Genomic DNA, 13,424 nt, shown 5'->3' with positions numbered 1-13,424 from the left:
AGAAATTCTGTTTGATGCCGGAAGATACGGGCTCCCCATGCCTGCTGTACTTTAGCATGACTCCATTAAAACTGATCAGCCTTGGAGTTTTCTAAATCATCCATCACTGTAATATCCTGCTGACAACTCTATGCTCCTCTGAGCTCACTGGGAAGCCTCAAGAATGTCCTGGAAGAAGGAAGACAAAATACTTGTTGGCAGAGAAAACTGTAAGCATCGAATGTTGCTTAAGAATTGCTTGGTTTTGGCAAGCTCAAAGCACAAAGGTATTTTATCCCAAGATATTTACAGTCTGAACCAGGAGACAATATATAGATAAAGATATATGCAGATAAAGAAATAATGAAACAATTTTAGGAGACATGAGAGAGTGCAGTCTCACAGCAGGGAAGTGAAGTTGTTAGGTTATTTGCTTTTAGAGGGAAGGTAGGGAAGAAGGAGAGTGTTTTTTGATTTCTAGGTGTCCTTTCCCTGTGTGATGTCAGGCAAAAAAGGAATAATCATCTTAGAACAAGTCAGTAATGCATTGCAATAAACAATAAACAGGGCAACATACTGAAAAATGGAGAGAAAACAAAATATGGAACAGCTGCTTACCAAGTGAACATCATCCATCCTGTAAGCTGATGACACAGTGGAAGAAACAGTGTATGATCGTGCAATTAATGATGATGCATATCAGTATGATCCAAAAGAGCTGATTTAGGGCCACCTTACCTAACTTTGCAGTGTTTAATTTTGCAACCCTAATTTTCTTTCACTGTGTATAATTATATCTTAGCTGTATTATTCATTTATCACAATGTTTATTTCTAAGCTGCTTCTACCTTAGGCATGCAAATACGAATGTCATAAGATCAGGCCAGATCCAAGACAGCTCAAATGGAGAGGACATATTTTTACTCCTTGAACATCATGGTATGTTGCCATCTGTGAAATTTCAGAAAAGGTGCCATTCCCTCATCCTAGATCCCTAGTAGATGTGATGAGCTGCAAGGGAACTGTCAGCAAGAAGGATTTGTATGTAACGTATTTCCTCCTGATAAAAGGAACCAACACACATCAACATATGTACAACATGTCGCTATTAGGTCTCAATTTGGAGTTCAGGAGACAGATGCTCTGCTCATCTCAACAGTGCTCTGTTGAATTCTGTATACACTAAGTGAGAATGTGATTCATAGAGAACCACAGGCTTGTCCCAGGCTTTGTGGGAGATGTTCTGGGAGACAAAATGATGTGTCCTGTAGCATTCAAAACAAAGGCATTTTTATTTATTGGGAAAGACCAAGTTGGCTTGAGAAAAACCCTATGCTAGGTTTATGTCTTGCAGGGCAAAACCAAACTGGAAAGACTGTCATGTGCAGCCTAAGTGACATCTGTTAGAGTGACACCTAACAGAACTCCTCCTGGACATGTTGTGCCTGGCCTAAGCCCCAAACTCAGTCATAAGAATAGCTCCAAGACCAATGTCAATGGTTTTTTTTCAATAAGGAATCAGATTATTTACTGTTCCTTTGTTCTCTTCATGTGGCTGCAGTACCATTATAAAAATCCTCTTCCCTCTTCTCTCCCCACTGACACACAGAGAAAATTGTTGGACATGATAGCCAGACACATCTTCAGTAGCACTTCCCCTTTCACTTACATAACGGATATGAATATTGATAATTGCTATCTCTGGCACTCTGCTTGTTAATAGGTTTCAACCTGCGAAAGAATCCCAAATACTGTGCATAAAATCCTGAATACTAAAATTCTCATTCTCTGCCAAAAAATAATATTTCTAGCTTCCCAGTTCCTTCCCTTGAACAAAGAGAGGAACAAACAGAAAAATAGTAGAACCAGAGAAATGTTGGCTAGAAAGGGCCTCTGGTGGTCACTAATTCAAACTCCCATTTAGAGCAGGAATATCGCCAGCAAAGCCAATAAAGCAAGCTCTTACAAAGCAGAGAAGCTCCCCACTTGTATTTCATAATTAAGTATGCTCATTCACTTCATACAATAAAACAGGTTTCTGTGTTACTGGGGAAACCATAGCCTAGAAACAGAGTGCAGCGGTACAGGTCTTGGCAGAGGAGCTCTGAGGTGTGAACAGTGGTGCCCCATGTGCAGAAAGCTGATTTTTATCTCAGCCCAGCTGTCCATCTGGTTGGAGTCAGCAGAAGGGAGCATAAGCTCAGGTGCACAGCTGTGAGCCAAATGGACTGGAGTCTATCAGCCACTCAGGGCTGCTTTATGCCAGTGTACCACAAGGTGCACATGGTGGATGGAAATCCAGTATGCGTCCCTCATGTCTGATTCTGTGGGACATGGTTGGAGGGTCACAATAAAGAGTTGGAGCTATTTGGAAAGGACCAGTAGCTGTTTGGAAAGGACACCTTATCGGAGATGGAGCAGGAATTATAACTGGACCCCTTTTGTGTGCTCTGGTCATGTTAAATAGATGCAAGGGGTCCCTGGAAGCTCTGCTGGGATGAATGAGGAATTTTGTTGAAGTAGGCACTGTACAGGGTGAACACGAGGTCTCCTTCTGGGGTTCTCCTCCCCAATTCCAGGCCAGAGGAAGGAAGGAAGGAAGTTTGCAGGTAGCACTGTGGAGACTCCGACAGAGCTGCCCTTTGCAAGACAGCCCTGAAGGCCACCGTGACTCACACAAGTCTCCAAGGGCTGCCTAGCCTTCTCTGCCCACTGGACTTCATTCCCACATTGCTGCAGGAACAGCCCTGGAGATGGGTGAAAGCTGTATTCCTTTCTTTATGGGCTTCAAGATTAGTGGTGCTCACAGAGACGCATTTCACCTTTCATGCACAGGGGAAGGATGAGGAACTGTGGAACTGTGTGTTTTATGGATAAGGAGAGATCATTGCTATGTGGCTAGCATGTAACGTGTAAAAAGGAACAACTTTGGCAATTTCAGCAACTTGTTTCAGATTTTGGGGCAATAGTCCCATTGTAGAAAAGACTTTGTCATACAGACCTTATGAATAAAGACTCATTCATACTTATGACACTCTATGCAATGACTCTTTGTAGTAAGCCTGTTTAGGTGACGTTGAAGAGGTGATTGACAGTAGGTAAACTTTTATGATTATTTTCAGCACAGAGCAATGACTCTGACAGTGGCAAAAGAGTTGTACCACTGTGTCCTGGTTTCAGCTGGGAAAGGGTTAATTTTCTTCCTTGTAGCTGGTATAGTACTGTATTTTGGATTTAGGATGAGACTAATGAAGATAACACACTGATGTTTTAGTTGTTGCTGAGCAGTGCGTACACTAAGTCAAGGACTTTTCAGTTTCTCATACTGTCCTGACAGTGAGGAGGCTGGAGGTGCACAAGAAGCTGGAAGGGGGCACAGCCAGGACAGCTGATGCAAACTCGCCAAAGGGATATTGCATACCATGAGACATCATGCTCAATATATACACTGAGAGGGAATTGGCCGAGGGGGGGGGCGCGGCTGCTGCTCGGGAACTGGCTGGGCATCAGTCCACGGGTGGTGAGCAATTGCATTGTGCATCACTTGTTTTGTATATTCTTTTATCATTATTATTATTTTCCCTTCCTTTTCTGTCCTATTAAATTGTCTTTATCTCAACCCACGAGTTTTACCTTTTTTCAGATTCTCTCCCCCATCGCACTGGGGGCGGAGTGAGTGAACGGTTTGTGGTGTTTAGCTGCCTGCCAGGTTAGAGCACAACAGAGTGATAGTTCTTGAAAGGAGTGGGGAGAAGAAAATCAGCATTCACTTGCAGAAATGAGTCTTTGGCCAAGATTTTGTTATTGAATAAATGACTAATGTTATACATCATTTGTTGATTTTTTTTCACCAGTGTATGTTTTTCTGAGAGTTACAGTAGTGCTGAAAATATGGCAGCACCAAGATATGAAACAAAATGTCTATGCAGAGGGGTAACATTTAATAGATCAACTGATATAAGTGGAAAAAAGTAAATTAAAAAAAGTTATACCAATGAAGAAGAAATACTGTTCGAACTAAGTACAGCATGTGGCTAGTTGATCTAAACTTAACTTACTGCGAAATCCAGCTTATAACTTTGATCCAAGTTCCCCAGTTCCTCTCACTATGAGTGAAGGAAAACAGGACATATGGCCCCAATGATGCTCTCCATGAGGTTGCTGGGGAACCAGTGAAATAACCTGAGCTTATTTTGTGCTCTTTGAATAGCAATTTTTTTGAACAATTTATCCTACAATGACATCTGGTGGTTGTTTTTCTTTGTCAGGAAGTTCTGGCAGAAGTATCCTGCCAAGAGTTGCCTGAGGATGAAGTTTCCCATGGCAATAATTTGCTGGAGTTCTGCTTTTTAGGGGGGGGGGGGGTTGTGTGCAAATGTATTAACAAGATTGAACAATTTTTCAGTTAATAAACAGCACACAGTCCTTCCTTGGGGCCAGTCACTGCGGCTAAGTGTCTTGTTGGGAATGATTTGATGGGCAAGTATCCAGCAGAGAAGCCACTGTTGTATCTGGAAGATGTACTGGTTCATTCCGAGAGCAGTCACTTGTTCGGCCCAAGAATATGCTGTGATTTGTCAGAGATCAGAGCATTCGTGTACCCATGTTGGCAGCAGAAGTTATGAGCACACTCAGGAGTGGGCGTATGTCTCTGTTGCAGCCACTGAGCATCGCTGTGTTGAGGTGCTGAGTGCTCTGCAGAGAGTGACCCCCAGTCTTGTAAGCCATGCAACAGCAGCAGAGGGGAGTCTCCAAGACTGATTGTCTCCCCTAGACAGCCCCAAAAGACAGAGAAGGTACAAATGACCCTCAGTTGTCTCTTTCCTGGAGCTAGACACCATGCACTGACTGGAGAAATCTGCGACCGTGCTCCTGGCTGCAGCGAGGTGCCCGCTCAGGTGTTGGCAATGCCCAGCACTCATCTAATCCGAGACAGTCTGCAGGGCAGACCTGGGTGCCTGCCCTCGCTGCCTCGGTGCCGCTCAGCTCCTCGTGGCCAGAGCATGACCTGTGGTCTTCGGATGCTTGTGCAAGTCCTTGTGGCCATCGAGGTGGACGCTTCGGAGCCTGTGGCTAGCACAGGTGATCTCCTGGCCACCAGGTGGAACCCAAGACATGCCTGTCCTCACAAAATCTCACTGCCAGCGGCTCCTTTCAGAAAGTTGCAGGCAACGCAGCACTCCTCTTTCGTGGGTTTTACCCTTTCGGGGTTGTTTGTACTGGACAGGCTGCAGGGATAATTGCTGTCCTGTTCAACGAGACGCCGGGTCAATAGCACAAGGGGGAATTGCCCAAGGGAAAGCATTCACAGACAGCAGCAAGACATGGAGTTTTAAAATTGGTTTCACAAAATAGACATTCGAAGAGGAAACTGTGAGCTCACAGTGGCTGCAGTGTGGACGGAGTAACGTGAATGAATTTCACAGACTTTGGTCCATATTAAAGTAATGTGGGCAAGGTAACAATTAAGCCCTGGCAGCTATCAGTATCAAATACTGCATTGCTTCTTAGGGAAAATAGCAGAGGACTGCTGAGTTTAGTCTATAAAGGTCTCAGTCGTAAAGTCAGGATCCAGCTATCCTGGGCTGGATTTCTGTCTCGTACTCAGCATATTCAAGTCCAACATTATTAATGATTAAAATTGAATATTGTTTTACTTTCACTTTGAACTAAATTCTTCACTGTGATATCTTCTCACTAGATAATCATAGGATTCTGGTTTGGAACTTCACTGGTTAATGCTGGGAAGTACTGATGGTCATTAGTACTGGCTTTTGTTTTCTACAAAATTATTTTTTTCACTTCAAAATTTTACAAAAGCTCTGGAGGGGTTTGTAAAATATGTGTTTTTATAAAAGCTTAAACAGAATTGTGTTGTTTTGGTTGTGTTGTTGTTGTGGGTTTTTTTTCCCTGTGGCCTATTAAAAACTTGGAAACTTCTGGGAAAAAATAGGGTATATACACTTTTCAACATTTCTCCTAGGAATAAGAAAGACATCGCCCTCACCCAGAGCAGGATGAGGATACAAACAGCTGTTGCTGTTTACGCCCTAGGATTGTGCAGGCTCCCCCCAGAGAAGGTATATGCACAGTAGCTCATACATTTGGGACCCCTATAGCTCTGCTGCTGCTACAGCTCTTTTTTCCTTTTCTTCCCCGCCAGGACCAGCAATTATGTGCTTCCTTATCCTTTGCGCCAGAGGTGAAGCCCAGAGTCAGCCCATGAGGATCATACATGGTTAAAACTCTATGCCTTGTTGACTCAGACAACAAAAATAATTTCTTAATATCTTTGTATTCCTTAACCTACTGTTTCTTCTCATTAGTGGCACTGAAAGTACATCTGTGATCTCTGATGAAAAGCCTGGATACTCAGGATGCACTGTGGGTTCACTGCTTAGTATCACAAGATATTTATAATCTTTATATACTTAAATTTAATGCTTGGTCTTGTTTATTTGTAGTTGATTCTTACCACTGAGGTATCAGGATCTGAACTAATTTCTTTCATGGCTTAACATCCTAAACGTGTGAACATCTTGCACCATCGTGTATCAGATGCCATAACGCAGCTCTACCAGCTGTCTGCTGGTTGGAGAGTGGAGCACTAGGATGTTTCATTGGCAAATGCCACAGTGTTTTGGTTCAACATCAAAAGCTGTGAGTTTTGTTTTCTTGTGCTTTTTAAAAAATTTTGTTCCAAAGCTGTGTCCTCCGTTCAAATTTGACCTAATTACAAGGTTAAGCAACTTGAAATGAAATATTTCCTTTCCAGTCCAGTGAAAACTTTTAAAATGATCTAAAATTCGATTAGAGCTTGTTTTCTTTTTTCTTGAAAGGGAGTTGGCTTTATTGAACTTGCCTGTCCTCCTCTCCCCTTGAAGAAAATTTATGACTTGAAACCAAATTGATTGGAAAGTGTGGTGTTCATCTGGCTCCACTTGTCTCACAGGTAGTTTCTCATGTGTGGCATTTCACTTCCTGAGGTGCAAAGAGACCAAGAGCAGGATTAGGGCTCTGACAGCTGAGCCCTATCACCTTATAGCAGCTTTCCCACCTCTAGCAGCCCACCTCTCCTTCTGCTAGAGGTTATGTCTCTCTAGGAGAGATGGCACAGCCAGATGTGTGTCACCTCTGCACATTTGGCTCATCAGATTGCACGACTAGCTCCAGTCTCCCTCTGGAGAGGGTTTGTGATAGCTGAGGGATTAGCACATGTTCACTTCTGCAGCACCTTGTACCAGGGCAGCAGTTTTTGACAGTGTGTTAGGGCAGATGTGACTTCAACGCTCTTCTTAAATCAGAACCCCTGGCACTTGTGCACTGTTTATGTCAGTGCTACTGAAATACTTTGTGCTGTACTTTTAGCTTGTTTTCCTCCACCAGTCAGCTGCATACAGATATGAGTGACAGACACAAGAAAATTACAAATGATTTTTTTATAATGGCAAAAAGATTCAGGAAGCTACAGGAAAAGGGGTTGGATATTGGATAGAATTAAATGAATCTGCAGAAGGGTAACAGATTGTATATGGAGATTTTTTTATATGTAAAATCACTCATCTCCACAGATATCAGTTACTGAGAGCTTCATCCCTCTCAGTAACTAGCATCAGTGTCACCATCTGCTCCCTGGTGTTGCCATTGCACAATAGCCTTGCTGTTCTCAGCCTTCCAGAAAGTCAATTGCTTGATATAAATTTTTAAAAAGCCTTTCTACTACTTTTCAAATGATGTCCAAAAAGAAGTGAGTAGGATTCAAAGGTTTTAGCAGGAATGCTGAGGAACAATCAGAAAACACAGATAATACACTAGACTGCTGCAGGAGAAAGAAAAGCCAGAAGTAGCCCCAACCAGTCCAGGCAATGGTTTTCTCCCCTGTGGGTTGAATTTATTTATGCTTTTCCATGCTTATGTTGAGCCAAGCTAGAGCAGCTGAGCTACCAAGTGTGGTCATTCACCCTCCGCAATCAGCTAAATCTGGTTTTGTGGCAAATGGTTTATTTCAGATACTTTGTGAATGCAATACCTGAACTCAACACTTGCCCGCGCAAAACCTGGGCACCATCCTCCAGCCCTTTCTGCATCACTCTTCCTAGCTGTATTCTCATGTTCAGCAGCAATCTGAAATTAATTCACAGCCCTAAGGTATGGGGTGGGAGGTTTGCTGAGAAGTTGTGAACGACCCCACTGCAAGTCTTGGGTTTATGACTTATGAAGACATTGAATAATTTCCATTTCCATTTTCCTAGGACAAAATACTTCAAATATTTCTCCACCAGCAACTTTTGTGCCTTTGGAGAAAACTTTAAAAAGAAGATATTTCTTCTAAGAAATGAAGAGTTTACTTTGCTGCTAATACAGTTGTCACTATGTGCTAATATTGCCTAGCTAAGAAAGACCTGAGCTAGGAAAAGTTAGCTTTAAGGGCAAATGTCTATTTGTTATCATATAAATAAGGGGAAAAAACCTGTAAGGTTCCCGAACAGGGAAAGAGTCTGATTGTGTTCAGGTCTGAAGTGACCATGAAGCAGCACATCTATGGCCCAAATTTTCAGCTTTAGAAGAGCAAAATAACAGCCTGATTGAAGGTCCTGAAAAAGCAGATGAACCTTCTGCATGGATGTGACAATAAAGTGGGGAAAGGGAAGGGGATGTGTGGCCTTAGACACTCAGGAATGGGTCCATTATTACCTGGTCCCTGACAGTGAATTAGATCTGCCAAGACTCCACCTTTATTACCCCAAAGTTTGTTTTTCTTCTTTCTGGAAAGGAAAAGATGTGACATTTTTCTGTTTATTTTGTGGTAAACTGAGATTCTTAAATCCATTTTGATGATCTAAAAAACATGGGTTGTTCTCTAAATTATTACTTTAAAGAGAGATTTTTTTTTCCCCTTTAAAAGTGCTTTTGCCTATATAGTCAAATAAAGAAGACTTCTGCTCGACAGGGAGATGTTGTTGAGAGCACCTGCTCCTGCTATAAATAATGGTGCAATAGGCTATGGAAAATGGGAGGTTTTTAACAGGTTAGTCTGGAAAAGGCTCATTAAGGAATATTTCACAGGCTGTGGAAGCAGGACGTATCGGGTCAGACTGTCTCAGGAAGACGTGGGAATTGGACTGGGCTAAGAAAAGGTCCTCTGTGTTGAGCTCTTGACTTGAAGAAAAGAAGAGCTGCTCCTGCTGAATTTGAGATGGAGCTGGTACCTAGCTTTTAGTTCCCACTGTTTGTTTTCTAAATCCTTAAAATTAGAAAATATGAAAAACCTCTTTTGTTGTTTTTTCTAGTGAGAAAGAAATATATATTTCAGTTTGAATCAAACAAAATCATGCTTGTACCAACTTTTAAAGCAATGATCCCTGGATAATTGTTAGTCTGTCAGTTTGCACGTGCAGTAACAGTGAGAAGAGTAGCCAGATTAATGCGATTACACTTTCAGCGAGACACACTATATGATTTAGCTGTAATGGTAGATATTAATCTTTGTGATAGGGGAATGTTTATTAGCAATACAGGCTATAACCTGCCCTATGTTGCATGGGTAAGTCTGGGAATGTTGTACTTGAAATCGTGCTCACTTTGTACCAACTTTGAATCACCACAGCTTTATGATATCCTGTTTTCATTCAGCCAGAAGTACTACAGATTGATCAAGAAATTACTGAGACTGGAAGCCTTGAATTTCCAATTCATACATGTAGTGCTAGGAGAATTTTCTTTGGATTCAGCACCACAATTTGGCACAACAGCAAACTACAGGGAGAAAACGATTTGCTGATAAAAAAGTCTGAACTTCACAGCAGCAGCCCAGCTAATATTTCCTGAAAATGCTATTGCACTATAAACAGACTCATTGTGTTGGCTGTAGGGCACTGTCTCATCTGGAAACACCCAATTCACAGTAGTTACACAATTAACAGATAATTCTGAAATAACTCTCTGTCTGGAATATTTAACTTTTTTTTTAAATACAATTTCCTTTCTTAAAATTGCTCCAATGCATTTTAAATCACACGGTGCCTTCCAGGATGGAAAGGGTACCCTAAAGCCTGTTACAGCTGTATTCCTCTCTGCACCACAAGCATCTCTGTCTTGCTCTTTCTCCCCCTGCTGTGAGCAATTGCTGTGCGCACCTGGGAGGCCTCAGCTGGCCAGATTTACAGTCTGTTTGAACCAGAGTGATTCAGGACAGTCTGCTCATTTGCACTTAATTTCTCCTTCACTTGCCCAAGGCTTGTTCTGGTGTAATTCCAGCAGCAGTGATGCAGTCAGTCCCCAGCGCAGCTGACTGCGTTAGTGTGCTGGACCATGGCCCCCCAGCACGATCCCTCCCAGCCCCACTCATCAGGGCTGAGACATTGGCTGAACTTTTTCTTTCTGTAGTTCTTGTCAGCATCAAGCTTTGATTTCGTTTTTAAAATACTTAATTTAGCTGCAAATTAAGGCGCATTTGATTTTCATCTGAAGACAGTTGGGGAACACGCACATATTTTTTTCTACTACTTCTCCTGGAGAACTTCAGTTCTTGGGGGAACTTAATACATGGAAAGGTCAGTAGAGTACAACCAAACACTGAGGCAGCATGGCTCCAGGAAAGATGTCTTGCCTAAAGATTTTGATAGCAGACCTATGCAGGAATTTGCAAATGTTCTCAGCTCTAAAGATGGCTGGTGTTGTTCCCCATCTTTTCTGTTGGTTTTTTGTTGTTGTTGTTCGTTTGGTTTTTTATTTATTCTGAAGTTGGACAGGCTCTTGGGAACCAAGTAAGATTTGTAAAGGAATAGAAAAATTTGCCAATGCTTTTATTAGGGCGCTAGGCATCTTGAGATAGTTCTTGCTTCTCTGGAGCATAGTGCCGGGATACAGAGCTTGAAAGAAACTCTGTTCATTTGCATCACAGATGAAAATGGGGACATAGCCAAATCCTCACTGGTATGTCCACTTTCTGCCCAGGGAAAAGATGACCAGGAGGGTAGACATCCTCTGTGCCCACTCCATCCTGTGATCTCTGAGTAGACTGTGAAAGTGGACAGTGTTATCTATGTACTTACTGGGCAAGCAACAATTTCCTACTGACTCCTATACCTTAGTCATTGCCATCACAAGAGGATCTTTCTTCCTGGGTTTTCCATGGTAGTAAAGAGCTGTTCAGAAAACCCTATAGCTCATTACCTCTCCAAGGACAAGGGTCCTTGTCATTCTGTTATGACTGTAGAGCCAGTCCTTTACTCCTCAGGACTTTCAACAGTGTTTGATGAATGAGCTGAATAGAGCCATCTGTCTAAAAATCAGACAAAAATAACAAGACTGACCCCGGGACTTCTGATCAGTTTTGTCCGGGGTTTTTCAGATCACTTGGATTTGAGTTGTTTTGTTTGCTATCCTACCAAATGAAGTCAACATCAAGTGAGAGAGAACACTTTAGCCCCAAGGTTATGAGTGGCTGTAACTAGATCAGATCAATAAAAAGAGCTATTATATTTTTCTTTCTTTTTCTTTTTGAAGCCAACATTTTTCAGACTTTCCAGCAATCTAGAAATTCCAAGATAAATCAGTTGCTTGGTAAAATTGTCATTTCAGCACAAGGAGATCAAATCTATGCTTTTCCCAGACATTTTCTATTTCACAGTGTTGCTATTAAGCTCAGAATCCCTCAACTTGTTTGCTTATAGCATCAAATTCATACCATACCATAGTCAGTATTTAGACATGAAAGTAGATTCATAAACCATTTTTAAAAAATTACATGACTGAAATTACACCCTTTCCTACTCTGATATTGTTGTCCACAGAAGATCTTCTGAAATATTATTAAAATTTTAATTGAGAGTGTATATAACTGCTCTCTATTATTACATCAGAGGTGATTACCAGGGAGCAGTTTCTAAATTGCAATAATTACAGAAGAGCTATTAACAGCTAAAGGCTATGAAAATGAAAATGTTAGAGTTTTGGGAAAGACAAGCTACGATATAAAGTTGAAAGAAATTAATTTGTTTCTTCTACAAAAAGAAAGCGATAGGGAAAGTCTGATAAGCCTCCAACTACATGAAAGGTTGTCTTTACATGGGAAGTGATCTGTGCTTCTCCATGTTCACAAATATGGAACTTAATCTCAAGCCAAAAAGATTTAACTGAGATATTAAGAAAAAAAAAATCTGACTAAGGAAAGTCAAGTTTTAGACAATGCCCTTGACATTGTCTAAAATCCCAACATTTGGGATTCTTCAGCATTGGAGGTTTTGAAGAATGATTAAGTGTTCCAACTATTTGTGATAGCTATTCCTGGTTATGCTTTAGGTTGGTCGGAGAGACTAAGCCATATTTTGAGGCCCCTTTGCAAGCCTATGTGTCTGTTGTAGGATACAAATAAATTTAATCTGAACCGAGATAAATCAAGCCCTCACAGGAGTGATGTCCTGGAACAGATGTCTAGAGGGGTGCCACATCAAAAGAGAAAATGAGTCTTGTAAGGCAACATTGCCTTCTGTGAAAACAAGTCTTTATTAAGACCTGTTGAAGGAAGCCTGCAAAGGACCTGCCAATCTATGGGCTGAACTATTTAGATTAATAACGTTAATTGCCCAGGGAAGTGGTTGAGTCGCCATCCCTGGAGGTATTTAAAAGATGTTTGGATGAGGTGCTTAGGGACATGGTATAGTGGTGGTCTTGGTAGTGTTAGGTTTACGGTTGGACTCGATGATCTTAAAGATCTTTTCCAACCTATACGATTCTGTGATTCTGTGATTCTGTTAGTCTAAGTGCTAGGTAAATTCTTTGCTTCATTTTTTTCTGGACAGCTATATCTCTATAGAGCTTTTTATACAGTATTTCCTTCTTGTATTTAATAAATAAATACTTGCTTTTGGCTTAACGTGCTCACCCAAATTCCTGTCTTGAGATCTAGTAACACAGGGCTCTGAGAGGAAAAGAAACTTCTGCCCTGTAGCATGGACAGGGGCAGTGCAGATGAATCACAGACTTCTTCACAGGGCTTGTGACGAGGTATAATTGTGTTTCAGTGCAAAACAGACCTGGCAGCTGTAGCAGAGCTTTTGAAAAATATGCAGAGAAACTAAATCTCTCTGGTAGGTGGCTGAGCAAGTAGCAAATTGCAAAGATTTGAAATGACAAAGGATTTATGAAATTTTATACACTGAACAATTCACCAAAGCAACAAGATTGACACTTTTCTAGGAAATTAGCTTTGCTGGAAGATATCAAACTGATGACCTTCATTTCTGATCTTCTCTGTTCATCCACAGAGTGAAGATAGTAGTCACTGTAGTTGTGCAGGATCCCGCACATGAACTGCCAGCTCTTTTCTACCTTCCTGCAGAAGTGGAGCTACTGATGCAGCTTCATTTGTGCTGGCATTTTTTCATTTAAACATTTTTCTCTTGCTATCAGAATGAAGAGCCATAGAGAACACACCCTGTAGG

The sequence above is a fragment of the Mycteria americana genome, chromosome 8 (genome assembly GCF_035582795.1).
Source record: "Mycteria americana isolate JAX WOST 10 ecotype Jacksonville Zoo and Gardens chromosome 8, USCA_MyAme_1.0, whole genome shotgun sequence".
Taxonomy (NCBI): Eukaryota; Metazoa; Chordata; class Aves; order Ciconiiformes; family Ciconiidae; genus Mycteria; species Mycteria americana.
The sequence above is the reverse complement of the archived record's forward strand: the minus strand, read 5'-3'. Positions refer to the sequence as shown.